Source organism: Camelus bactrianus, chromosome 1 (genome assembly GCF_048773025.1).
Source record: "Camelus bactrianus isolate YW-2024 breed Bactrian camel chromosome 1, ASM4877302v1, whole genome shotgun sequence".
Lineage (NCBI taxonomy): Eukaryota > Metazoa > Chordata > Mammalia > Artiodactyla > Camelidae > Camelus > Camelus bactrianus.
In genome coordinates this window covers 42,148,557-42,173,824 of record NC_133539.1, presented here as the reverse complement: position 1 = coordinate 42,173,824, position 25,268 = coordinate 42,148,557, and the positions used below count along the sequence as shown (strand labels likewise).

Genomic DNA, 25,268 nt, shown 5'->3' with positions numbered 1-25,268 from the left:
GTCTACAGCCCCAGGCAGAGAGGTTGGATTTGCTCTCTCTGGACCGTTTGTGGACCCACGCCTCTGGGACAACAGGCAGTGAGCAGAGTTCTGGCACATGGTGGGGGCAAGTATGGGCCAGTGTACCCTACCATCCACGGAGGCAGGGCTGGGGTCTGCACTGACCCTGTGGCACCACAGATTCAGGGGTATGACTGCTCGCTCACTATGGCGGGTCCTAGTGCCTGACATTGGCAGAACTGCGCTGGTGGTTCCTGGGACCCAGAACCTGGGGGCCACCAGAGTGGGTGGCCAACATTCCCACAGCTAAGGAGGGGACAAAGGCAGCATCAATAAAGAGTACTTTCTAAGCCTGCACAGCAAGTGACAGACAACACCATGGAGGGCACTTCCCCGTCGACATCTCCTACAGAGGTACACTCAGCAACTTTTCTTCCCAACTAAAGTGTTCCAACCCTGCCTACCATACACTACAGCTTAAAAACAGGTCTAGAAGCCTCTATTCCAGCAACAGGAGAGCAGATCCAGCCCCCTGTCAAGGCTGTGACAACCACAAAACAAAAAAGGAGGCCCCACTAAACAACAATCAGGGCAGGCTCTGATCACCACAACACCAACCACACTCCCAATCAAAGGGTAACAGCCAACACACATGGAAGGAAGACATGGCAACCATCTATAGTAAGCACAGCCCTCGCAACAAAACTATTAGATGCACACAGTCTAAATGGGGTCACTCCCACTTTAAATAAAAACAAACCAACCAACCAACAAAAACAGCCCTTCAAGACCACAGTAGATAACTGGTACTCCTCAATCCACAGACCCAGAGAAATATAAGTAAAATGAAGAAGCAGAGGAACCACTCCCAATTAAAAGAACAAGAAAAGTCCCCTGAAAGAATAAACAGTGAGATAGACCTTGACAATCTACTAGATCATGACTTCAAAAAGGGGGTGATAAAAGCACTGAAGGAAATAAGAGGGATTATGAATAGAGATAGAGGATACTATAAAAAAGGAAATAGAAACTATAAATAAGAGCCAATTAAAAACAGAAAACTCAATGGCTGAGATAAGAGCTGAGTAAAAGCAGACCAGATAATGCAGAGGAATGAATAAGTGACTTAGAAGACAGGATAACAGAAGTCACCCAATCAGAACAGCAGACATAAAAGCAAGTAAAAACCAGTGAAAGCAATATAAGGGACCTATGGGATAAAATAAAGTATGCTGACCTTTGCATAATAAGGGTCCCAGAAGGAAAAGAAAGAGAAAAGGGGATTGAAAAGGTATTTGAAGAAATCATGACTGAAAACTTCTCAAACCTAAAGAAGGAACCAGATATCCAAGTACAGGAAGCACAGAACCCAAAGAGACCTACACAGAGACAAATTATAATTAAGATGGCCAAAGTTAAAGATAAAGAAATGATTCTAAAGGTACTAAAAGAAAAAGAGTTAGTTATAAGAGAACCCCGCATAAGGCTTTCAGCTGATTTCTCTACACAAACACTATTGGCCAGAAGGGAGTGGCAAGATACATTCAAAATCCTGAATGAGTACAGCTGCAACCTAGGATACTCTATCAGGCAAGACTATCCTTTAGAGTATGAGGAGAGATAAAGAATTTCACAGACAAGCAAAAACTAAAAGAATTCAGCAATACTAAACCTATCCTAAAAGAAATTGAAAGGTCTACTCTAAATAGAAAAAAAGCAGAAAGCTATAGAAATGAGAAAACCATAATTGGAAATGCGGTAACTACAATGAGTTGCAAGAGAATAAACACGAAGATTACAAAAAAAATAAAGGACATCAAAATCATAAAAGGTGGGAGAGGGCAACAAGAAAATATACATTTTTTTCTCTCTCTTCTTTTTTTTTTCTTTTTTCTTTTTTTTTTTTTTTCCTTCATTCTTTTTAGGATGTGTTTGAGCCCACATGACTACCAGTCTAAAGCAAACAGATATAGTAAGGGGTTAACACACTTGAAAAACAGGGTAACCCCAAATCAAAAGCATACAACAGAGTCACAAAAACCAAAAAGAAACCAAGCTAATAATACAAAAGAAAATTATCAAACCAGAAAAATACCATATGATATCACTTATATGTGGAATCTTCAAAAAATATATATAAGTATATATATGATATATAACAAAAATATAAATATATATATATATATATATGAACTTATTTACAAAACAGAAACAAACTCACAGACATAGAAAACAAACATGGTTACCAGTGGGGGAAGCAGGTGGGAAGGGATAAATTGGGAGTCTGAGATTTGCAGATACTAACTACTGTATATAAAATAGATAAACAAGTTCATACTGTATAGCACAGGGAACTATATTCAATATCTTGTAATAACTTATGGTGAAAAAGAATATGAAAACAAATATATGTATGTTCATGTATGATGGAAGCATTATGCTGTACACCAAAAATTGACACAACATTGTAAACTGACTAAAAAATAGATAAATAAAAATTAAGAAAAAAAAAGAATGTGTATTAAGATTAAGAAATAACTCAGTAATCAAGTACAGATCATCCATCCTATTGGGTGAGAAGTAGTATCTCATTGTGATTTTGACATGCTTTTCCCTAATGACTAATGATATTGAGCACCTTTTCATGTGGTTATTGACCACATGTATATCATTTGGAGAAAAGTCTATGCAATTCCTTTCCTTGTTTTTAATTGGATTATTTGTCTTTTATTGTTAGTTTAACAGTACTTTTTATATACTGAATACAAATTCCTTATCAAAGAAATTATTTGCAAATATGTCCTCCCATTACATTGGTTGCCCTTTTACTTTCTTGATGGTGTCCTTTGAAGCATAAACATTTTTAATTTTAATGAAGTACCATTTACCTGTTTTTTTTTCCTCCTATCCCTCATGCTTTTAGTGTCTTCTTTTTTAATTTTGCACTCATTCAAATATATATATACACAATACAGAGAGGTTTAAAATTAATCCAGAGATCAAGGACTACCTACTCTAAAGACAACCTAGCGACACTGGATCCTGGTTGTACATAAAGGACAGATCAGAACTCTGTACTATGCAAATTCATTGATTTCTATGCTCTCCCACCATCTGACCCCTCTACTCCCACCCTATTCACCTTTAGTTTTTGCCAAAGTTCCTTTTGCAAGAGTCCAACATTATCACAGGAGAACTAAAAGCAAAAAAAACTACATCTTTCCCAAGATATACTGGGAAATCAATATGTTCTCAATGACCAGATGTCTCTGTGGTACACCTTCAACTAAAAAGTTCACAAGGGCCAGTATAGAACGTATGGACCCAAAAGGGGCAGAACTGGGTAGAAACATGACTATCTTTCTCTCCTTCCTTGGGCACCAAAATTGCAAGAAGAAATGACAGCTAAAAGTCCAAGAGAAGAATCAGAAATGGATGAAAAGTAAATTTAAGGACTCAAAAGTACATACGGGCTCTGCTCATTTTGAAAAGGAGCAGGTTGTTCTGCATAACTCAGGGGGTATGATTGGGTGCCATCAGCCAGGACCTCTTTCCCAAAGTAGCAGCAAGTTATCACTACATCCATCTAAAGGGAGATTGGGGTCATCTTAGAAATCTGACTACAACAAAATGGAAATGGACTAAACTAGAATGTTTTACTCCTAATTCACCAATCATAGAAAAGAGTATTTGATTGGCCCAGGCTGCTCAACTTACCACCTCTGCTCCAATCAAAGCAGCCAACATTGTTTAGTACAAACATAGCTCCTCCAGTAAGAAAAGGTGAAAACATGTCTAATATGAAAACAGTTTCACTACTTGGTAGGAAGAACAGTGGTAATCTATCAGTTACATAATCTCAGGGCAAGTTCACAGTCTTTATTGTTGCTATATTTAATGAGTCTGTTCTGTTAAGAATCAGTGGGGTTTTTCTAACTTCTCCATACACACACACACACTTATTCCCACAGATCAGTTAAATTACCACCGCAATTATGAGATTAAATATTTTTTCGCAAGCACATATCTAGGTTGAGTTATTTCTCTAAACACAGTGAATTCTCCCATAACACAGAACAAACCCAAATTCTGAGGTTTCTTGTGTTGTAAAGTTATACTTCACTTAACTTTGTCAAGTGAATAGTTTCAAATTGTATTTTCAACTGGGAGCATGGATCAGTGGTTAAAAACAGGAAGTTTGATGAGTAAGCTTGAAACCAGTGAAAATACAGAAGATAATGAGGGAAATTCAGAAAAACCTGAAATTGTCCACAGATGTGACAGTTATGGAGCAGTTCCTAAGTTTTCCCACATGAACCCGGTAATGAAAAGCATGACTGCAATACCCTGCCAAACAAGCAGTAAATCAACAGAAGGCAATCATAAGCTGTTCTCACATGTGACTTTAAAATGTTTTCCTTAGTATTTTGGAGGCTTAATAAAGTTTTGGTGACCTTTGCTCAAGAAATCCTGGAGGTGGTGGTGGCAAAGGTGTAGCTCAGTGGTAGAGTGCATTCTTAGCACGCACAAGGTCCTGGGTTCAATCCCCAGTACCTCCATCAATATAAATAAATACATAAATAAACCTAATCACCTCCCCCCCTCAAAAATTTTTTTAATTTTAAAATAAAAAAATCTGGAATAATAATTGTCTGAGTCCATGATGCTAGCAGAATTCTTTAAAAACCAATCATGCAAATTTTAAGGAAGAGCACCAGAATTCAATGAAAAGCACAATCGAAAAAGCTAATTAGAAATTGCTTAAAGATTCCCTCAAAGGCAATTTTAGAACTCCCTGAGAAAGTGAAGCCTAGGTTCTAGTAGAAACTGGAGTGATACAGAGGCAGACAAGTGAAAAAGCATCATATCAAAGAGCTCGCTTTTATGGCTCAAAACAGCATAAACAACTGTCTGGGAAAATGAAGTCCATCTTATTTTTTTTTTACCTTGCCCTGGAATTAAAACACCAATATTAATAATTTGGCCATTTTCTTGGTCTTCACTTGCTATATTTATAATAGTGTGTTTGATGGTAAAATGATGAATTAATAAATTTTCCCTTAGTTATTGGCATATGTTCAAATCTAAGGTACACAAATCTGAAGGAGTGACAGTCCCAGCCTGAACCATCGCAAACTCAATGCCTAGGCAATTTCTGCCAAGTTCACCAAAAGCACACTTCCTCAGACACCTCTCTGGATTTTTCAAATGTTCCATTTTTCCAATGGAACAACTGACATTCTGTTAGGCTTAAAAATGTGTTTTTAATACTCTTCTTTTGACAAATTCATAATGAAATGGAAGTTTTTCAACCACACAGACGTAAGCACTCTTAACTAGAAGAAAGGCCTGGTCAGGGATAAATTATTTTTCATTTTAAAGAAATTTTTAAAATCACCCTTCATTTGGCTGCTCAAAGACTTTCTTGGAATCTGTTGAGTTCTCACCTATGATTTAAGCCTGTAAACAAACGGCTTCTGGAGGAGTTAGGTACAACTACTATCCTTCTTTACCTAGGACAAGCCCACTTGTCCTGTTGTTACTGAGTGACCTGGAGAACCTCCATGTGTTCTGAAGTGCTTACCTCACTCTGGGATCAGACCCCAGAGAAGCTCTGTCACCTAAAAAGACTGAGGAGGTCTAGGACATCAATTAACAGGCTACTCCTGAGCACCACTTGAATACTCAGCACGTAGGGTCCCCAAATCTTAGACCCCTCCGTGTACTTGGGCTGCTCTATCTCTGCTTGTGTCCAAGTGACCACCTTTACACAGTGACATGGGGGATACCAGGATCCCATCAGGCGGCCTGACATAGGCCGGGATTTGGGGTGCTCCTGCGATGACTGAGAGCTAGACTTTTCATGACACTGTCATTTCCTCTCACCACCACATCTCATTCTTTCCAGGGCGTTTCCTCTATTTTCAGATAGAGGGCAATTTGCCAGCATATCTTCTGTCATGGAGTATTAATCATTATACTATTCCAAGAATTAGAAGAGGATCAGAATGGAGATTGCTTTCAAAACTCCCCCTATCAGTACAATCCTAGTTTTGCTACTTTGGGGGGACTTATACTTCTTTGCATTTCCTACTTTTCTCACCCAATCAGAAAATAATTACTTTGTTCCGCAAAAGAACTGCCTTTCTCTTTTCTTCTTCTCTTTCTTCTTATTAGTCCTCCTCTCTCTTTCTCCTCTCATTTAATGTTATTTTTTAAATAGAGGTACTGGGGATTGAACCTAGGACTTCATGCATGCCAAACATGCACTCTACCACCGAGCTACACCCTCCCCCTTTACAATTCTACTTATTATTATTATCATTTTTTAAATCGAGGCACTTCTTTCTCCTCTCATTAACAATGGTTCTGTTGTCTAAAAGACTTTCACAAGGGGATCTGTATATCAAAGTTGTATTATTTTAATTAAGCCAAAATGTATTGAGGGCCCCCTAGATCAGCTATTTTCAAAAATAGGTACAGTAATTAGACACAGTCTCAAAGATCTATGTTCTCATGAGGGGAGGAGTGAGAAAGTGTAAAGAAATAAACAACTAACCACTAAAATGGTGATTAAGTTGAGGATGAGAAGTGCAAAGTCTTTGTAGGGTCAAAGGAGAGAGAAGTTTCAAGTGTTTAGGGGATCAGGGAAACCACTGTGGTAGAAACAGATCTGGCAGACAGAGACTTGCTACGTATCACTCCAGACCCAGGAGGAAAGGCAACCGAAGAGAAAAGTAAGCACGTGTTAAACGATGCAGGCCATATGTGAAAGAATTGTGACATTTAAGTCGGTGAGGATAACTTGGACCATATGTTTTCCTAGTTCATTTTCTGGGAAATAATGAAGCATTGAAGGTTTCTGAGCAGGGGAGTTGCCTTGTCTGAGGAAGCCTGAGGAAGGCCAGCCAACCAGCAGTGTGTGGGGTAAATCCAAAAGCCCAGGCAGGAGCCAGGGCCATGTGGGAGCCCCAGAAATTGTCCAGACAAGAAACAATGTAGGTCTGAGCAGAGGAGGCAACAACAGAAGAAAAGAAAGGGAAAAACAGCATGTGATGAACACCTACATGTGGGGAGCTGCAGGAAGTGCCCGGACAAGTACTGGAAAAGAAAAGTGTGTCTGAGAGAACCAGAGCCAGGGAAAAGAATGAGATTACTATTTATTGAAGAGTGAGTATAAAGTGTGCAGCTGTCTTCCAATCCTCTCAATTGGCCATGTAGGAGATTTTTCCCCCCTTTTTATAGATAAGGATACCAAGACCCCTAGAGCTTAAGTAATTTGCTCAAGGCCAAAAGGGCAGTAAGGAGTAAAACCATGATCTGAACCCAGACTTGTCTGACTCCAAAACAGATGATTTTCCCACCCTGTGTACCATAATTTAGTAGGCATGGAGCACAGGAAAAGGAAGAAAGGAAGGAAGGAAGGGGAAGGAAGGAAGAGTGAGTTTTGAAAGAAGACTCATTAATAGTAGCGTCATTAATAAAAAAATAAAAACAATCAGAGTTTGGAGTTTAGCCGGTATAAGTTAATAAGCTTAGTTTAAAATATGTTGAGTTTGAAATTCTGGCTGATTATCTAAGTAAGAAAATTCTAACAGTCAAACTGCTGGGTTTGGGAATCATCAGGAGAGAGATTCTGAGATGAAGGGACGAGAGACTGAAGGTATTCGTGTGTAAATCAGCGTGAGGGGATGAGGAGTTACCTGAGGCAAAGAATGCGGAGAAGAGAACATCATTAGGGAGCAGAAGGAGGAATAAAAAGCAGCTAGTGAAGGAGGCGGAAGAGACGTTCTCAGAAAGGTGAAAGACCCGGCAGACGACAGTACCACAGACACCACAGAAGGGGCGAGTTCCAAGAAGGGAAGTTTCTGCAGAAGGGACAAACAGAATGAGGACTGCGAAATGCTCATTAGATCTGTTGCATATGAAATACCCAGTGATCTTCCAGAAGGTGGTTTCACAGAGGGGCAGAGGTGGCAACCATATTACAAGGGGTTAAGAAGTGAATGCATGAGTAAGAAGTGAAAGCAGTCTTTTAGAAGTTTGGTGGTGAACGGAAGAGAGGTAAGTAGCAGCCTGCTCTTGTAACAGAGCCAGAGGATGGTTATTTGAGGCTAGGGAGGGCCCTGACCATATTTGTGGGCAGAGGGGAAAAGATAGATGGAAGTAAGATAGTATGGAAAGAAGGGAGCAAAACCGAGAGGAGGTGCGCCCTAACAGAATCAAGGACAGTGTTCTTGGCAAGAAAAAGAACAAGCTACTTTCTTCGGAGGTAGAAAAAGGGACCAGAGGTTACCCTCCAGGAGTTACTGAGAGAGCTCGTATGGACTGGTCTCATTCTCAATGAAACCTAAGACAAATAGCTAATTCAGACGAAAAGAGGCTCCCCAAAAGTTTGGGGTTCATATTCCAAAAGAAAGAGAAATGTTTACGTATGTCAGAAAATGGAAATTTACTTTTGAAAAGTGACCAGACTTCACCCATTTCTTCAGCTGCTCTCTATAGTATTTATTTCAGTTTTTACAGAATCTAGAACTGTTATTCTCCCAAAAGCACATGTACCTTCTCTGGACTGCGTGGTTATAATTTGGACAATGAAGGCAACCTTCTGGTTGTTGGAAATGAAGCAGCTCTGTACTCTCATCTGCGTTCTTTTGAGGGGAAAGTTCAAGATACTTCCTTCAGTGAAGTTTGGAGAAGTAAGTAATGGTCTCAATGTTTATTTTCAAAAGCTATCAATTATTTGGTGATTTGGATTGGGCTACAAGAAACAAATGCCATCTCAGCAGAACACTGTATTTTATATGGATCAGCAACAGAAACTCTAAAACAAACTCAGTCTTAGAGCTGTTTTCCTCACCCTTTCCATTCTCACACTGACTCGCCGAGCACTCACAGACATTGATCCAGGACTTCATGTTGGGTGCGTGCTGTGCATGAACATATCGCTTAATCCTCATAATAACCTTATCGTGTACCATTACTATTTCAATTCCCGATTTGCAAATAAGTAACTGAGGATTAAGTCAAGTAACTTCTCCAAGTTCTCAGAGCTAAAAATGATAGAACCAGCCTCAGTCCTGGTCTGATATGAAAGCTTGTGCATCTGAAGATTAAATTGTACCACCTCACAATTCAGTTCTATTTTTTTATCTTCATTTTTTTTCTTCTGCTCTAGTTTCTTTGTTTATCTAAGAACTCTAATTTCTGCCTCCCTCCTCACCACAAGAGTCTAGTATACTTGGAAGAGAGTCTAGAACATTGTGTCTCTTCAAAATACGTGGAAGTAAATTGAAACAAATTAAAATCAACTTAAATTTAATTAATCTTATTCAATTTTTTATCACTGCTGCTTTGTTCCCACTATACATCCTATATTCACCACCCCTCCTCCCCTGCTGGTTTCAAGAGACCATCCAAGTTGGAGGATGTGAATATAATTGTGAAAATAACCCTGTAAAACAGCTTCTATAAATAAGCCTGTGTTTAAGTCAAGTATGTGGGTGCACAGATGAACAGTCTTTTCATCAACAATTATCCTGGCAGATTTGAGAGGATGAATTCACTCCCTTAGAGCTGACATTCACTTGTTCATCCAACAGCCATTCCCTGAGCATCTTCTATTTGCTTAACCCAGTGCCTGCCCTTTACAAGTTCACAGACAAGTGGAGGAGACAGACAGGTATCCTATGGTTGTAGAACAGCCTGATAATGCCTGAACAGAGGTGGGGAGGATGGCCAAACAACAGCCTGACACTTTTTGCATCATCCATTAGCTGTATTTCAAGCTAACTTCCCAATATGGGCTCATTTCCTTTTTGCATCAACATAAAGCCTCAAATGAAACCACACAGTGTACTTTATTTCAAAATGAAACTCATGACACAGCTCAGTGGTGAGTCATCCTCAGAAGCCATGAAATTTCAATCCCAATGTTTAAAAACTTGGCTGGGTCTTTTCCATCATTATGCTGCACTGTGTGTTTCTTGACTTGAACTTCTTTATTACATATTTAAATTTGGTGATTGTCAAAATAGTTCATCTTTATGTTACAATGATAAAATATGCAACTCTCCACATCACTAAAAATGAATTTGGAACAGAGGAAATAAAGTGGGGGAACTATTTTCCTTATCGACCTAGATAATGGAGGAAATTGGAGATCTGATCACAATTTTTCCACAGTGACTATTCTCATAAAAATAGTGTTACTATTTTTTCTTTATTGGATGCCCTTCAGAATTTTATAAGTTAACCCAAGGCTGTATCTTTTCATGTTGAAAGTTTCTCAACACAAATAAAAACTAAAAATAAAATTTTTTAAATGAGCTAGGACACCTTACAGTGAAGAGCAGACCCAGGTCGGTAACACAGTTCTGTGTTTGCGGAGGATGCTTCCTAAGCATGAGTTCTGTCGTAGTTGCTCATCTGTTTCCCAGCTTCCTCTTGAAAAAAAACCTCAGTGATTTCTCAAGATAAGAACACAGGTCAATGTGAACCAATCACCGCAGAAGCTCCTTTAGATTGCATTAGCCTCACCCTCACACACTGAAACAAATCCATATTACACAAAAGGAAAGGAAGACTAAAGTATATCTCAGTAATGCAGAAACAAATTCACCTTTACTTCAACTTTTAACTAATTTTTCAAAAAATATTCTTGTGCATCCCAAAGCACATCAAATCTTATATGTGACCTTGCATCATCTCAGCCTCCGTACTCCTCTTCTTCACCCTATTGTCACTACCTCACAGTCCTGCACACGCATCCCCACTTCAGGCCTGCCAGGCTATGGTTATGTGAAGCATGCACCAACAAGTGAGTCAGAAATTGTAAAATCCTCGCGGAGGCCAGCTGCACAGCCGCAGATCACAGGCAAACCATGTGATGATTTCCAGTGGCACTGACATGCATGAAGATGAGATGTTTCATTAATGGAGTGCACACTGGAAACTCCTAATGAATCACCAACTATATGACCAACCAGGAAATCGACAGCCCATGTCCAACCTCGTTACTCTGTGTAATGGAGAGGTGGCAATAAACTAGAAAGAAGTGCTTGGATTTCACAACCCCTGATAGTTTGGTTTTGGTCAAAATCAAGGCTCTTCCTAAATAACTATCAGCTAGAAAGATAGGCGACACACAGAACCACCTCCATCGTGATACATCTTCTTCTATCAACCTTACCGGTGTTAGTGCACACCCAGTTTAAACCCTGGTCTTTCCTCTTCTCTTTACAACAGTCACATCCTCCTCCAGGGTTAGGTTGCTCAGCCCATAAAGTGAAAATCTCATGCAATTCAAATTACCCTTGAAAACTCCTTAAGTCCTCCACAGAGTTTAAGGTCTTCAGAAGGTAATCTTACCAGTTTTCTAATGTTTCTCTAGGGCTTTTGATTAATTTTTCAGTTCCTACATAGAGCATGTTAATAAATCCTTCACCACTCACTTACTAAGTCCCTTAAAAATCTGTTTCACATCTTTCGTGTTGGTCAGGGAAACCCTTAAAATTATCCATACAATCTTTCCATGGATTTCTACCAAAGATATTGACTATTTCAGGCTTGACTGAATCTGCTGCCTGAGTAGAGTGAACAGATAGCCACACCACTACTCATCCCAATCTTTAGCCCACCTTTTTGTCTCCCCACTTTCTATTCTGTCCCTTCTCTCCTTCCTCCCCTCCTTTTATTGCCCCAAAGTTCAGTTTAGATAAATCAACTGTACCTATCAGGAATATCTTCTATAATGAGGAAATTGTCTCAAGAAACATTTAAAAACCCATTTGCCTGACTTTCTTCCACCAAAACCATTCATTTTTATTGCTCTCATGTATTTAGTCATTCATTCATCCATTCCACAAAGATTCATTATGCACCACGTACATACCAGACACCATTCTAGGCACAAGGGTTACATCAGTGCTCCCAAGAGGCAGCGTCCCAGCTCTCAAGGAGCTCACTCTCCAGTGGGGTAGACAGTCAATAGATATATTCCTAACAGACTGCCAGCCAGGACTGAGTGCTAAAAAGGGGTGGGGGGGGGTGTCAGGAATTAGACAAGGCTTCTTAAAAAGGGGGCATTTGAGCAAAGACCTAAGTAAGCCAAGCCACATGGATGCTTTGGGGAACAGTGTTACAGACAGATGGAGCAGCAAGTGGAAAGGTGTTGGAGTTTTCCAGCAGCAACCAGGAAACTTCCAGGTGAATGAAGCTGAAAGCTCAAAGGGGAGAGTGGTATAAGATGAGTTTGAGACTTGGCCAGAACCCAGAAGGACTTTTGGCTTTTATTTGCGGATGTTATGCAAAGCCCTGATTTGTGGATCATTCTGAGCAGGGAGGTAGCATGATCTGACTAAGGTGTTTTTAGAAGGATTTTTCCAGCTGTTTACATGGAGAGCAGTGGGGAGGGGCCTGTAGAGGGTGAAAGATGGAGACTGGGGAGGTTCCTTCAACCTCCAAGTATTGCCTTGTGCCTCAAATTTGTGTTTTTCAGTATTTGCCTTTTCTGTCAGGAAAAACAACTGAGAAACGATTTCTAGTTAAGTAGGTTTTGATCTTATTACAAACTATGCAACTTTCCCACAATCCTTCTCTCCCACTCTGCAGGTCTGAGTCCCCACCGTGAAGTCTGCTTTAAACCTGCCCTAAGAGCAAAGCTCCCTGGTGGACAGGCTCCTTCAGGGCCCTGGAAGCCACAGAGATTCACTGAGTGCTGCCCTCTTTAGTAATAAGGGATCCCACCTTTTCACTTTCTTTTACACACAGAGATTCTGGCAGCTTTATCAAAAAACATAATAGCTTGAAATAAAAAATTCAATGACAGCTTCTTGAAAAAAAAATGTTTGCACTAATAAAGTAACATGTTTAATACAGACCATAAATTTAACTCTGAAGCACTGAATGTGTATACAATAGTTCTCAAATACCTGGAGGAAAAATTATCTATGAAAATTCACCTTCTTATAAGTTAGAAAGAGGAAGAAAAATACCACAGTATATCACTTATACATGGAAACTAAAAAGAAAAATTTTAAAGACACAAATGAACTTATTTACAAAACAGAAAAAGACTCACAGACATAGAAAATAAATTTATGGTTACCAGCAGGGAAAAGGGGTGGGAAGGGATAAATTGGGAGCTCAAGATTTGCAGATACTATATACTATATATAAAATAGATAAACAACAAATTTATATTGTATAGCATAGGGAACTATATTCAATATCTTGTAACCTATAATGATAAAATATGAAAAGGACTATATGAATGTATACGTATGACTGAAACATTGTGCTGTACACCAGAAATTGATACACTATAAACCAACTATGCTTCAATTTTTTAAAAAAGACAAAAAAAGGAAAGAAAATTCACCCTATTTTTCGAAGTTTAATTCACATAAAGTTTAATCAGTCAAGTTAATGAAAATATCAAAAATTCTGAGTTAGTGTATGGCAGAAGAAATTTAACTTTGTTGTAAAGAATACAGTATTTGGTGTTGAAAGGCCTTGAGCTTGAAAGGCTTTCAGAAAAATTGTAAGTAATCACCTAGATTTTTTAAAGACAGATGTTTTTGCCACGGCACATACACAGAAAGCTTCCCCTTCACATTCTCGTTATGAGGAAGATGAAAAAGCAGGTCTCCTCTAAACGAAAAGCCACTCTTGGTAAGTAGATATATTCTTACAACAAAGAACCTGTCACTTCAGATTTGCAAAACGACTTCAATATTTTGTGTTACTTTCTTTGTTAAACACCAGTCTAGATGCAATTTTGAGCACCATGAGAGATCTGTGAATGTAACAGATTGAGTTTTGAATCCATAAGAAGCAATTTTTTAACTCTACCTTAGACGTATTTAGAGGCAAATAGTAAGTTTTAATTAAAAAAAGAAAAAGGTCATGTGATATAATGCAAAATATAATGTATAGTGCAAATTATTTCCAATAAACTCATTTCTCACCTATATATGTATGTATATATGTATACATATGTGTGTGTGCGTATACATATACATATACACATATATGTACACATTTATATAAATTTCAATCAGGTCTTCCTGGGATATTTTTATTTAAACCTACCCCTTAGCTCCTGTCACTGCCATCACACCCCTGTTTTAATCACTGAGTACTTCTCAGCTGCCTGAGTCTATCTATCGCCTGCTGGGCTCATGCGAAGGAAAGCAGATCTGATTCTTAGGAAACATGGGTTCATTGAATAGACCAGAGAATAGAAATAATGTAACTTTTCAATATTCATAGATTCAAACATTCGTTGTACACCAACTATGTAACAGGCGCTGTGCTAAGCAACAGAGGTAAAGCCACAAATAACACACAGCCTGTGTCCTTAGGCACCAACATGACTGCCACAGGGAAAGCACCTGGTAGGGAGCCGAGTCTGAGGACAGACAGGCAGCAGCAGCCTTTTGTAACAGTCTAAGAAGAAAAGTGGCAAAGCTCAAGGAAACTCAAGGGGCATGTCCGAGAGAGGATTAACGACTCTATGGGCCTTTTTACTGTTAAGGTTTCTTCCCTTACCAGCTCTCAGTTAATTCCCTCCAGGATTTTCCCTATCAGTGTTTACAGCACTTCTGAACTCTGTAAGTGATCCAAGTATTCAGAGAGCTGTACCACAGTACCCTGCTTTATTTGCCTATAAAGAAGTAGAATAAATATTGCCAATGAGTTTAGCCAAGGATTTGAGTACCTGTGTGTTATGGTAATAAAGAAGAGGAAACTCATCCAGAAAGGTATGAAAAGCGAAGTTATGGTTTATAAAGCAATGAGGATAAAATAAAAGTTCTAAAGTCCTCATTAAATAGACACCATTCAGCACTCTCAACAAAGCACAACAATACTTTCCAGTATTTCAATGGAAAAAGAAAAGGCTAAAGTTTTGGCACAACCTGAAATCTGGCAGGAATAACGTTTAGCTAGCCAGGGAGGCTGTCCTTCTCTAAGGATGTCCTCATGAGAAAATGCAGACTGCCTCAGAGCCACGTTTAAAAACAAACAGTCCATGTCAGGCAGAAGAGGACTTGAAGTACTATTTTGTTTGTTTCTTAGAAGCAAGTGAATAGAGCAGGATTAGGTTAGAGATACCACATTTCCCCAGATGATCATCTGAGACATTGAGCCACAAACAGAAGAGATCTAGTTATGGAGGATGAACCAGCTGGTGGGGCGCAATCATCTCCTTCCTGGTCCAGCTTCCGACTGAAAGCCTAGACACGTTTCACTCCTTAAAATGGCGGCTTCTGCTCAGTCTGGCAGCTGGTTTTCAAAGGTCCTAAGCCAAGCTCAGGTCAAAGTCAAGTGCACACATTTCTATATCTAAGCAAATAATCCTGATTTCCTGATCTTTGCAGATAAGTGGCTGTGAATAAATACAGAACTTGTGATAGACCGAGAAAAGCAAGATTTCAACTGCCTGTTTGTTGTCATTATTATTTCAGTTATCTGTTGGCAGAACAAACCTCCCTAAACCATCGTGAGCAGCATAAAACAGCAAACAAACTATTGTGTTGCCCCATTCTTGTGGTTAGGAACTTCAACAGAACACAGAGGGATGGCATGTTTCTGCTCAGTGATGTCTGGGGCTTCAGCTATGATGACGCCAAAGACTGTGAGGTGACTGAAAAGGTACGGCTGGCATAGCAGGGACAGGAGAACCCACTCCCAACACAGTTTCTTTATCCGCATGTCTGGCACCTAGCCTGGGGCTGGTGAACGACAAGGTCGCTCAAGCTGTTGCCCAGAGTGCCTGCGTGTGGCCTCTCCAGCTTGGGCCTCTCCAGCTTGGCGGTCTCAGGGCAGTCAGAATTCTTACATGATGGCTCAGGGCTCAAAGGACAAGCATTCCAGCAAACAAGGAAGAAGCTGCATGGCCTTTTGTGACCCAGCCTCAGAGGTCACCGAGCGTCACTTCCAGTGTGCTCTACTGGTCAGAGCAGTCACAAGCCCACCCAGGTTCCAGTGGAGGGGACACAGGCAGTGATAGGAGGAATGTCAAAAAATTACAGTCGTGTTCGTAAACTGTCCCAGTCACCTTCCATAAAAGATGCCACCATCAACAGAGAGGCAGAGTGTGTTATCTAGGAGGACAAGGGAAAGTGGAGAGTAGGGAAAGGCCTCAGTAGGTGCATGTGAGGTGAAATGAGGGAACAGGCCTTACAAGAGTAATCTTCTCACTGGAGCACGGCCAGGAAAACTCAAACTCTAATTTCCATGTAGCTTTGTTACCTGGAACGGGGCATCTCACTGTGCATTCTTCAAGACCTCCCTTGGGGTTCAATGGCCCCCTTAACCACTGGTGCTTCAGATGTGACTCCAGATCACAGCACTGTCAACACCATGGGGCTACCATGATTCCTTCCAGACCAGTCCTTACGCAGTGGGGCAGAAATAAGGAACCAGAACATTGCAGCTGAGTAGTCACCACTGTATGAATATATGGGGCAGTTTTACCCATCTTGGATATCTATCCTGATTCTTCTGGGTGTAGGGTGGAGAGTCAGGGATTCCTGTTCCCATTAGCCCCCAAAGTCATCTTCCAGCTGTTCAGTGTCACACCCAGTGGGATAAGGGAGCATCAGGGAAGGGAAAAGGAGATGAGCAGTGTGCAGGGCCAGGCATGGATCTGCCAAATATCACCATTAATTATACAGGTATGTAACTATATTAATATCAAATTAAATAAACTCATAAAGGCATAAAGCTTTCCTAGAAATGATATCCCATGCTCCTGGATTGGAAGAACCAATATTGTTAAAATGGTCACACTCTCCAAGGCAATCTACAAATTTAATGCAATCCCTATCAAATTACCCAGGACATATTTCACAGAACTAGAACAAATCATAATAAAATTTATATGGAACCACAAAAGACTTAGAATTGCCAAAGCATTACTGAAGGAAAAGAAAGAGGCTGGAGGAATAACTCTCCCAGACTTCAGACAATACTATAGAGCTACAGTCATCAAGACAGCATGGTATTGGTACAAAAACAGACATATGGACCAATGGAACAGAACAGAGAGCCCAGAAATGAACCCACAAACTTTTGGTCAGCTAATCTTTGACAAAGGAGGCAAGAATATACAATGGAATAAAGACAGTCTCTTCAGCGAATGGTGTTGGGAAAACTGGACAGCAGCACGTAAATCAGTGAAGCTAGAACACTCCCTGACACCATACACAAAAATCAACTCAAAATGGATCAAAGGCTTAAACATAAGACAAGATACAATAAACCTCCTAGAAGAAAACATGGGCAAAACATTATCTGACATACATCTCAAAAATGTTCTCCTAGGGCAGTCTACCCAAGCAATAGAAATAAAAGCAAAAATAAACAAATGGGGCCTAATTAAACTTACAAGCTTCTGCACAGCAAAGGAAACCATAACTAAAACAAAAAGATAACCTACGGAATGGGAGAAAATTTTTGCAAATGAAACCGACAAAGGCTTGATCTCCAAAATATATAAGCAGCTCATATGACTTAATAAGAAAAAAACAAACAACCCAATCCAAAAATGGGCAGAACAGCTAAACAAGCAATTCTCCAAGGAAGACATACAAATGATCAATAGGCACATGAAAAAATGCTCAATATCACTAATTACCAGAGAAACGCAAATCAAAGCTACAATGAGATATCATCTCCCACTAGTTAGAATGGCCATCATTCAAAAGTCCACAAATGACAAACACTGGAGAGGCTGTGGAGAAAAGGGAACCCTCCTACACTGCTGGTGGGAATGCAGTTTGGTGCAGCCACTGTGGAAAACAGTATGGAGATTCCTCAAAAGACTAGAAATAGACTTACCATATGACCCAGGAATCCCACTCCTTGGCATATATCCAGAAGGAATCCTACTTCAAAAAGACACCTGCACCCCAATGTTCATAGCAGCACTATTTACAATAGCCAAGACATGGAAACAGCCTAAATGTCCATCAACAGATGACTGGATAAAGAAGAAGTGGTATATTTATACAATGGAATACTATTCAGCCATAAAAAATGGCAACATAATGCCATTTGCAGCAACATGGATGTTCCTGGAGAATGTCATTCTAAGTGAAGTAAGCCAGAAAGAGAAAGAAAAATACCATATGAGATTCACCATATGAAAAAAAAAAACAAAACATAAATACAAAACAGAAACAGACTCATAGACATAGAATACAAACTTGTGGTTGCCAAGGCACAGGGGATGGGAAGGGACAGACTGGGATTTCAAAATGTAGAATAGATAAACAAGATTATACTGTACAACACAGGGAAATATATACAAGATCTTGCGCTAGCTCACAGCAAACAAAAAAAAAATGTGACAATGAATATATGTATCTTCAGGTATAACTGAAAAATTGTGCTCTACACTGGAATTTGACACAACATTGTAAAATGACTATAACTCAATTAAAAAAAGTTAAAATAAATAAATAAATAAAGTTTTCCTAGAGATAGAGTCACTTCATAATGACAAAAAGCACATTCCATACATAAGAAATAATTTTAAATGTTTATGCAACTTTTGACACCACCTCAGACTATTTAAGCAAAAATTAGCAGGAAAAAAAATAGATAAATGCAATATCATACAGGGATAGTTTAACAAATCTTTCTGTATTTGATAGACCAAGAATATTTTTTAAATCAGCAAGAACAAAGAAGATATTTAATTACATAATCAGAAAATTAACAAGCATAATTAAGATTTAAGATATATACATAATAGAACAATGCATCCCCAACTGCAGAATACAGTTTCTTTTCAAGCACGTGTGAAGACACTTACAAAGACTGACCCACACTGATCCTTAAAGCAAGTTTCAAAAATACCAACATATTGGATTCACTTAAAGTGCAGTCCCTGTCCACACTGCCAACAGATAACTGAAGATACCTAGAAAAATCCCATATGGTTAAAATCAATAAACTCATAAGTAGCTCTAGAGTCAAAGAGGAAATTAAATCTGACAATAGAAAAAACTTAGAACTGAATAATAATAAAAGTACCACAAACAAAACTTGAGGAAATACAGCTAAGGCAGAAATTAGAGAGAAACTGGTAGTCTTAAAAGCCAGTATTGGAAAAGATGTATGAAAATTAAAGTGTTAAGCATCAACCCAGGCAAAGGAACAGAACAGACGTTTTTCCAAAGACATACACATGGCCAACAGGAACATGAAAAGATGCTCAACATCATTCATCATCAGGGAAAAGCTAATCTAAACCACTAGGAGACATCATCTCACACCTGTCTGTGTTGGCTCCCAAACTGGCCTCCACACACAGAGGACAAGGAGAGACTCAGGAAACAGGCTCCTCCAGATGGGTAGGTGGGTAGGCAGCAGGTTTAATAAGCAAAGGAACGTACATACCAGGCTAGCTGTGGGCACCCACAGGACGAGAATCTTAACATTTATACACAAGTCTTGACTGGGGTTCATTCAATCTCATTTACTGTCCAGATGGTTGCAACAACACCCTGCTTTCTCAAGGCTGCGCCCTTCAAAGCAGCTCTGGCTGTGGGAGAAGTGGGCGGAACATACATTCCAAGGACCTGGGGGTGGGGAGGAGCCCCCAGTTGCCTGGGTCACCTCTCAGGTCAACGGGTGGTCACAGACTTTCCATGACCTCCTCCCACAACCTGTTGGATTGGCTGTCGTTGAGACAAGCAATAACAAGGATGTGGAAAAGGGGGAAACTCTATTGCACTCTGGGAACTTAAACGGGTTTGGCCACTAAAGAAAACAGTACAAAGGTTGCTCAAAAAATTAAAAATAATATGATCCAGCAATCCCACTTCTGGGTATATATCCAAAGGAAATGAAAACAGAATATGGAAGAGATACCTGCACGCTCATGATTATTGTGGCATCATTCATAATAGCCAAGATACGGAAACAACCTAAACATCTGTCAGCAGATGAAAGAATAAAGAAGTTGTGGTGTGTATACATATAATGGAACATTACTCAACCATAAAAAAGAAAGAAATCCTGCCATTTGCCACAACATGGATGAACCTTGAGGGCATTAGACTAAGTTAGATAAGCCAGACAGAGAGACAAATATTGTACGATATCACTTACATGTAGAATCTAAAAAAGCCAAACTCATAGAAACAGACTACAAAATGGTGGTTATCAGGGGCTGGAAGGTGGAGGGACTTGGGAGATGTTTAAGGACACAAACTTGCAACTCGAAGGTAAAAAAATTCTGTAGATCTAACGCACAGCACAGTAATGACAGTCAACAAGACTGAATTATATACTTCAAAACTGCTAAGAAACCAGGTCTTAAATGCTCTCACCACAAAAAAGAAATGGTAATTATGTGACATAATAGAGGTGTTAGCTAAAGCTACAGTGCTAATCATATTGCAATATATAAATGTATCAAATCAACACACTGGATGCCTTAAACTTAAATAATGTTTTGTCAATTATAACTCAATTCAAAAAGAGATTTGAAAAGGAAAAATACATTTGAAAACTTTTGTGAAATAGAAAAATTTCAGAAATATATAACTAACAAAAACTGATTCAAGAAGTAGGAAACTTTAATAGTTTTATAATCATCAAAAATACTGAATCAACAGTTTGGTCACTTGTGTTGGCTTCCATGACACATTTTCTTCAAGAATATTTGGCTGTTAAAAGCATATAAATTTATATTTAAATATAATTTAATTCCATTTACACAAACTATTCCAGAGTATAGAAAAGAGAAAAAATACTCCTCAACTCTGTTTACCAACTTTGTGTAATAACCTCAATTCCAAAAATTGACAAAAGCAATACAAAAGAGGAAAATTACAGGTCAGTCTCAATCATGAACACAGATGCTAAAAATAAAACAAAATGTTAGCTAACCAAGTCACCCCAAGGATGCTCTAGCATGTTGGAATGTTCTGTTTCTTACCCTGGTTGGTGGACACTTTGTGTTTTTTAAAACACTATCCTTTAAACTGACCAAACACATATTTGCCCAAATACATTTTGTACACTCTTCCATTTATAGGATATATTTCATTATAAAAACAAAAACAATCCCTAGGAACATTTGAAACACTCACTCTTTCCCATCAAACTCATCTTATTCACCTGGACCTCTCAGAACTCTGAAGTGTGACCCACACACTGAGCAGCAGCAGAGGCATCACGCAGGAACTTGTTAAAAATGAAAATACTGGGCCCCACACTAAATTAGAACCTCTGGGGGTAGGACTCAGGAATCTGTGTTTTAACAAGCCCTCCCAGTTATTTGGAGGCTCACTTAAGTTGGAGAAACACAACTCTTCGTAATAGCGGCAAGCAATAGATGGCTGGCAAGCAGGACGTGGGACTCAAGCCCAAGGGAACTGGAGCCAGAGGCAACTTAGTATCCAAAATACACCCACGAGCTTACCTGTAGCACATATTGCAGCATGTTGGGTTTTCCTTCTTTGAGGGACCAGCCTCACCTGGACTGGTCTCCTTTCACAGTAAGGATGATGATCATTTTTCAATGACTCACACATGAACATCGGCGTCAATTCGTGAGCCATGGCTCTTGAATGATATTAAAAGACTTCTCCACACTAGTCACTGTGTAAGCCAGCCAGAATAAACATACTGCTCTAGCTCTGAGTGAAGGGAAGTACGTTCATGCTGAATTATCCAGGGACAAGGACTCTCCTTAGTTCATTGACTAATCATCCATCTGTGGGAATATCCAAAAGTTCTCCTCCTTCTGGCATCCTCTCGTTCGTCCTCTTCACGTTTCCCAGAACCTTTGCATACACAGGAGAAACGACTGAAGGTCACTTTCCAATATGAACCTCAGGATGCCCACAAATGATTCACTGGGAACAGACATCAGAACATCTGGTTAAAATACAATAAAACATAACATAAAACATAACATAAAATAAATATGTTAATTGTGGATTAAAATGTTCATCTTTATATAGAAAAGTAAAATAAAGTTTAAGAAAGTTAAAGAGCCATGAGTGGTAAGATCTGAATAAAATCTATTTTAACTTTTTAAATTTTTATATGAGGTATACTTTCACATAATTTGAAGAGAAGTATAGTTATTTTACAAGGCCTTGTATAAAAAATAGTGACCCCTTCCCAGAGGCAATATCTTTCCTCTCCTTCAGAGGATTCTTTTTGAATTTATCACAGTATTACTGAGTAACATGCAAATATTATAATTTTCTTGATTTTTCAGTTTTAGTCATTGTCAACTGTGTTTCTAACAAGATGAGGCTTAGCTTTAAGTTGTTCCTCTCACCTCACCACAAACACATGGATTTTCCCCATAACCACCAGCATCCCCTCATTCACTCACTAGAGTTGTATTTAAATTTTCGTTACATCAGTATTCACTGTTTATGTTATTGTGACTATGTAAATACCATTCACAGTTGAGACTTGCAGTCTACTATTATTTCTTTCCTGTACATCAAGCTTCGGTTGATGGGGATTGGGAGGGGAGAAACACGCGAAAACAGCGAATATTGATGCTTTTTTTCCTTATTTGCCCATATGCTTGGTTTTCTATTTACTTATCACCAATTCAATCCCAAACTCTCTGCCAGGTGTCTAAAACTCCCATCAATATATTGTGGACCACAGAGTCAATCTATTCATTTCATCTCCTTGAGAAAATCTCTTCTGGAACTTTCTAACTTGCTTCCTTCTGGACACTGATGCCTAGCTATTGTCTTAGGACCTCCCTTCCTTCATTCTCGAGTCCTTTTTACTTTCTTATATTAAATCTCCGGTTTCTTATTTCCTGTGTCTTTCTCTTTTTTAGTTTACTCGATTATTTTTTTTTTGGCTTTGCCAAAATAAGGTTTTATTTTAAAATCATTTGAAAGACACTGAGTAAAGAAGGAGACCTAAGACTCAGTGGATGCAGATTCCAAATTCATATTCCTTCCCACACCCACCAGGGGTCATCATGTCAGAAAGTTGCTTTATTTGATAATTTCTATTTTTAGTTTCCTGGAGAAGAGATCTTTTCCCATAAGCCTTTTTTTTTTTTTTTTTTTTTTTTTTTTTTTTTTTTTGTAGAGCTTTATTTCCAGGAAACAGCATGTTATTGGAGAAGGGTGTTTAAAAAAAAAATCAAGGTAGATCTAATATGTTCAACAATGTGTAGGGGCTCAGCCAGAAGTGATGTGGAAAGGTTCTCTAGTATTTGCTTATCATCTTGCTGCAACCAGAAATCCACACAGGGAAATGGCGTCCAGGAATATGGCCCTATACGAAGTTGTTCTGTCTTTGCAACCTAAATACTAATCATTGGTCCACCTGGTAAAGCTCCTACGGCACGCAGCTCCTCCTCCAGACCTCGGTCTGGTAAGGAGACTCTGTAGATCTCTGCAGTGTTAACATTGACAGCAATGCCGTAGATTATCGGAAAGTGCTTTTCATTTTCTTCCCGGTCACTTAATTCTGTCACACATAGTGTCACTAAGTGAATGTCATCTTCTTGTCTGTCAAACTCACTAAGAAGCTGATAAGTAAGCTTTTGTGACAACTGCCTGTCGTCACTGGAGCTGCCCACGAGGTGCACCCCCAGCCTTCCTCAGCGTGGCTAGAAAAGGATTTTATGGCGTTCATGGTCAAGGAGACCTCAGCTTTAGTGTCGGTTCCATCGCAGTATGTCAAGCAGGTGGCCCCATTACCTGTGTGCCTCAGGACCACAACGTGACAAGTGGTGGCATCATCAGAACCCAGAACGGAGATGGAGCACCCCTTTGGGGAGGTCCCTATAAGCTCTCTTTGTTGTACACACAGAAGGCCCTGGGGTCCCACTTTGGAACACACTGACCTCCGAGAAGTCTGGCTCTTTCCTCCAGAAGTGGGTGGGCTCAGACGAGGTCCCCGGCGGACTGCGGCAGCCACTCCTGCCCCCTCGTCTACCAGCAGGGGCATCGCGGAGGCGGCCGCCGGGGCAGGCCCAGCGGGGCGGTCGCCTCCGCGGCCCCGGGGCGTCGCCTCCGCGGCCCCGGGGCCACTTGCCGCGCACGGGCCCACGCCCACGCCCACGCCCACGCCCACGCCCACGCGCCGCCCGCCCCGCCCCACCGCGCCGCGGGGCCCTCCGGGAAGTGGAGTCCCACAGGGTTGGTTCACTCCATCTTTCCAATGAGCTGTATCTCTGAGAAAAAGCTCATGGAAGATAAATTTTTCAGGCCTTGAGTATCTACTAAATTTATTTTTGGGTACCACATTTGCTTATGAATTCGGCTGAGTGTAGACTCCTAGGAGTCGTTTTTCCTCAAAAATTTGGAGGCAATGTTTCATTAGATTACAGCCTCTGTTGTTGCTATTGACAAACACTCGGTATTATGAATTTTTTGTATTTTGTATGTGACTTTTTCTGGAAGTTTGTAGAACTTGTGGAAGTATAAAATTACATGTTTTGGAGTGAGTCTTTTTTAACTTTTTATTTTCTAATTTTTTTTTTTTAATTCTGCTGTGAATCCTTTCAACCTGGAAACTCTATAATCTTTACTTCTAGAAATTTTTCTTTAACTATTTGAATCATGATTTCCTTTTTCTTTTCCTTCTTTTCTTTTTCTCCTTTTGAACTCCTCTTTTAAAGGTATTGGACCTCATTATCTGGCCCTCTAATTTTATTTTATTTTCTATTTTCCATCTCTTTTCTTGTTTTCTCAAATTTCTTGGAGATTTCCTACGTTTTATCTTCCCACTGTTCTGTTGAGCTTTTCACTTCTGTTGTCATATTTTTATCTGTGAGTTCTTAATTGTCCTTTTTTCAAGCAACTTGTTCTTATTTCACGAATGCAGTATCATTTTACAGCTCTCTGAGAACACTAATGATAATTTTTTAAGTAGTCTTTCCCCTGAAAATTTTTTTTTCTTCCAGATCACTTTTTTGTGTGTGTTTGGTCTCCAAGTTTCATGGCAGAATCTTACCTCATCTACCTGGTGACCTTGCTGGCCTATTACATTTAAAAGTGCAGCCCTGAAAGGGCTGACTGGAAGTTCTGTATCTGTGGTTGGGATTTGACCACTTTGGGCTTCACTGTACCTGCTGATCCAGCTGGGCTATTTGCTGAGAGCTCCCCCTCCCCAGATGTCAGCACCATTTCATCCTTCTCTTGGTTTGGTAGAGCTGCTAGAGGAGCTTCCAGTCTCCTATGTAGAAGATACACATCTTCTGGTCTACACTTTGGGAGCTGAGTAGAAGGGGGGGGGGGATTCAGTAT

At 39.7% G+C, this 25,268-nt stretch overlaps 1 long non-coding RNA gene and 1 pseudogene across 1 annotated transcript; one reads left to right on the top strand and one right to left on the bottom strand.

Moving 5' to 3' along the window:
* The first annotated feature begins 7,891 nt into the window (after positions 1-7,891).
* Positions 7,892-13,034, top strand: LOC123611697 (uncharacterized). The gene is made up of 3 exons (XR_006718789.2): positions 7,892-8,064; positions 8,518-8,699; positions 12,613-13,034. It is a non-coding gene; the product is annotated as an uncharacterized LOC123611697 (long non-coding RNA).
* Positions 13,035-22,558: 9,524 nt separating this feature from the next.
* On the bottom strand, positions 22,559-24,083 carry LOC105077958 (protein N-terminal asparagine amidohydrolase pseudogene; annotated as a pseudogene).
* Positions 24,084-25,268: the final 1,185 nt, after the last annotated feature.